Here is a 4,423-nt window from a genome sequence, read left to right as displayed (position 1 = left end):
AATACTATAAACTTCTCGGCGACGAATACCCTGTGTTCTTCGACGAATACAACAAACTTCTCTGCGATGAATACCCTTTGTTCGTCGACGAGAGCAGGAAGAGAGAAAGAATTGAGTTAGGCATAGGATGAGCTAAAGAATGGAGTGAGTGCCAATATAAGGATCCTATGATATATCTGAAGGAGTACACATGCTTAGGGCATGCCGAATTTTATGGAATATTTCTTTATTGAGTGGCTTTGTTAGAGTGTCGGTGAGTTGATTTTCAGTAGGAACATAAACCAACTTAACGTCTCTCAGATGGTCTCGAATAAAGTGGTGCCTAATTTCAATATGCTTAGTTCTAGAATGGAGGCATGGATTTTTTGAAATGTTAATGGTACTAGTATTGTCACAATGGATTGGAGTACCCTTAACTAAGATTCAAAAGTCCTCAAGCTGTTGTTTCACGTATAAGGCTTGACTGCCGGCTGCGATATACTCAGCCTAAATGGTTGAGAGAGCTACGGAAGATTGGTTTTTGCAAAACCAGGACGGAGGAGAGTGTCCTAGGAAATGACATGTTCCACTAGTGCTTTTTCTATCAGTTTTATAACCACCATAGTCAGCATCAGTGTAGCATGTGAGGTCAAAGGGAGCATTCTTAGGGTAGAAGAGTCCTAAGTCATGGGTGCCAGCTAAGTATCTAAAGATTCTTTTGACTGCATGAATATGAGATTATTTGGGACAAGATTGGAATCTAGCGCATAAACAAACACTAAACATTATATCGGGCCTGCTAGAAGTGAGGTACAACAAACTACCAATCATTCCACAGTAGAGTTTTTGGTCAACATTTTTTCCCTTTTTCATCAGCGTCAAGCTTTGTTGTGATGTTCATAGGAGTTACTTTAGACTTACCCTTTTCAAGATTGAATTTCTTTAACATGTCCTTAACGTATTTGGCTTGATTTATAAAGACTCCATGTTTCATTTGTTTAATTTGTAATCCTAGTAAGAATGTTACCTCACCCGTCATACTCATCTCAAATGTTTCCTGCATAGTTTAAGCAAAATCTTGACACAAAGTTTCATTGGTGGCACTGAAAATGATATCATCTACATAAATTTGGATGACAAGCATATCATTCTCCTTATGTTTTAAGAAAAGAGTAGTGTTGAATTTTTCTCTTGTGAACCCATTGTCTAGGAGAAATTTACTTAAACACTCATACCATGCTCTTGGTGCTTGCTTGAGTCCGTAAAGGGCTTTTGAGAGTTTGTATACGTAATCGGGATGAGTGTGGCTCTCAAATCCTGGAGGTTGCTTGACATAAACTTCTTCATTTATGTATCCATTTAAAAAATAGGCTTTTTACATCCATTTGAAATAACTTAAAGTTTTTGTTGCAAACAAAGGCAAGTAGCATTCTAATAGCTTCTAGTCTTGCCATAGGGGCATAAGTTTCATCATAGTTAATACCCTCTTGTTGGTTATACCCTTGGGCTACCAATCTAACTTTGTTTCTAACAATGTTCCCATCTTCATCTTTCTTATTCCTAAACTCCCATTTTGTGCCAATTATTATAGTATTTTTGGGTTTTGGAACTAAGTGCCATACTTTGTTTCTTTCAAATTGATCTAGTTCTTCTTGCATGATATTTATCCAGTTTTCATCATTTTCAGCTTCCTTAAGTTTTTTGGTTCTAGATGAGATACAAAAGCGATATGATTACATCCACTTCTTAGGTGAGATCTGGTGCTAACTCCTTGGGATGGACTACCTATGATAAGATCAGTTGGGTGATTTTTTACAAACTTCCAAGCTTTAGGTAGTTCATGATTCTCTTCTTCTTCTAGTTGATTAGGCTTTTGAGGAGATGATTCTAGATGATCAATGTTTGTATCTTGACAGTTTGTATCTTGATCATTATTTAACTTAAGTTGTTCTAATTCTCTTTCAATTCTAAAAGTGGTGACTTGATTATCTTCATCTATCTTAACAGGTGTTTTGGATGTGTGAGGGTTTGTTTTATCAAACACAACATGGGTTGATTCTTGAATAGTTTGAATTCTTTTGATGAATACCCTATATGCTTTGCTATTTATGGCATATCCTATAAAAATTCCCTCATCAGATTTTGAATCAAATTTCGCCAAATGATCCTTATCATTTAATATGAAATATTTACATCCAAAAACCCTAAAGTGTGAAATGTTAAGTTTCCTACCCTTCCATATCTCGTATGGGGTTTTTCCTAACTTGGATCTAATGATGACGCGGTTACTAACATAGCAAGCTATGCTAACGGCTTCAGCCCAGAAGTATTTTGGCAAGTTATGTTCATTGAGCATTGTTCTGGCCATTTCTTGAAGTGTTCGATTTTTTCTTTCAACTACTCCATTTTGTTGTGGAGGTTTTTATGGGGAGAAGTTGTGTGAATAGCCATTTTCATTGCAAAAGTCTTCTAGTTATTTGTTCCTAAATTCTCTCCCTCTATCACTCCTAATGTGCACAATTGACATTGCCTTTTCATTTTGGATTTTTCCACAAAAATGAATGAATGCATTACAAGTGTCACTTTTGTTTGCAAGAAAAATTATCCATGAAAACCTTGAGAAGTCATCAACTATAAAAAATGCATATAGCTTTCCACTAATACTAGATATGTCATTGGGGCCAAATAAATCAAGATGAATTAACTCTAGGGGTCTTGTGGTAGATATCATTTTCTTGGTTTTGAAAGAAGTTTTAACTTGTTTTCCATATTGACATGCATCACAAATTTTGTCTTTTACATAATTGTCTTTTGGTAGGCCATTTACTCTTTCTTTAAATGAAAGTTTATGAAGTAGATCCATGCTTGCATGACCTAGTCTCCTATGCCATAACCAACAATTTTCATTAGTAACTGCTAAACATTCAACGTCACAAGTTTTGATGTCATCAAACTCAATTGTGTATATGTTGGATTCACGTTTTCCTTCGAGGATGGTTTTTCTATTTAAATCATTTACTAAACATTTAGTGGATTGAAAAATAATGTTTAACCCTTTATCACACAATTGACTAATAGTTAACAAGTTGTGCTTGAGAGTATCTACAAGAGCAACATTTTCAATAGCCAAGGATGAATTACCTATTTTACCTTTACCGATGATTCTTCCTTTGCCATTGCCTCCAAATGTGACTAGTCCTTCCCTTTTGTAGGTGCGAGAGAGAAATTTTCTTGCATCTCCCGTCATGTGTCTTGAACATCCACTATCGAGAAACCATTTGTTTCTTATGGAGTTGGTCTTCAAGCATACCTGCACACAACATTAAGTGACTAGTTTTGGTACCCACATTTTCTTGGGTCCTATGGGGTTGGTGTTCTTAATTACCCATTTGTAATTTACGTTTCTTCCTCTATTTCCCCTGAAGGGACAAGTAAATCATACATGACCTATTTTTTCACAATATAGGTAAATTTTATTAGCATGAGAGGGGTTTGGTTTAGGTGCAGGGTTTTTCTTTGAAGTGGAGCTCATTTTAGCATAAAGATTTGCAAATCCTATTGATTCTGAAGTCGATAGACCATATCCTAATCCTTCTTTGAAAATTCCAAACCTTTGAGCTCCAAGCAACTTATCAAAATTTTCTTTACCATTTGTAAATTTATAAATAGTATTGTTTTAATCTTCGACATTCTTTTTTAATGTTGAGTTCTCTTAAAGAATTTCGATTATTTGTCTTTTCAAGTTTCCAACTTCCTTTTGAGAAGACTCTTTGCAATTTATGTATTCCTTAGTGAGCTTTTCATTTTCAAGACTAAGAGATGCATTTTCTTCTTTCAAAGTGTCACATGAGCAAATTTGTTTTTGTTTACATCTTGAATGATTTTCTTCTAAGAGTTTAAGTTTCTTTTTAGAAGCTTTTAATTCAATATAGAGTTTTCTACAACTTTCTTCTAGCTCTTCATAAGAAAGGAGATATTCATCATTAGAGTTTACCTTACTTTGTTCATCCACCATATGACAGAAATGAGCAGCTTCTTCCTCGATTTCTTCGTCGGGTTGAAGTCCCATCTAGTTCATCCCATTCGGTTGTGTTCATTGCTTTGTACTTATTTTTGTCTCCCTATTGATTTTTGCCTTTGTTTTTGAAGAGAGGACAATCAGCCATGCGGTGCCTGATCTTTTTGTAATTGTAGCATCTTATGCTCGATTCTCCTTTCTCCTTTTGTTTGCTGATTCGTTTATTCGTCAGAAAATTCCTTAATCTTCTTCTAAGGAGGGAGACTTCATCATCATCATCATTTTCTTCCTTTTCTATGAGCTCTTTTAGCTTTTCGACTTTTAGAGCAATTTCGGTAGCCTTCTTGGGTACTTCAGCTTCTGCGGCAGCATTGTTCTTCTTGATCTCATAGGTCATATGAGACCCAATCAGTTCGTCAAGGATAA

The sequence above is a fragment of the Malania oleifera genome, chromosome 6, assembly GCF_029873635.1.
Source record: "Malania oleifera isolate guangnan ecotype guangnan chromosome 6, ASM2987363v1, whole genome shotgun sequence".
Classification (NCBI taxonomy): domain Eukaryota; kingdom Viridiplantae; phylum Streptophyta; class Magnoliopsida; order Santalales; family Ximeniaceae; genus Malania; species Malania oleifera.
This window is presented reverse-complemented; position numbering follows the sequence as displayed.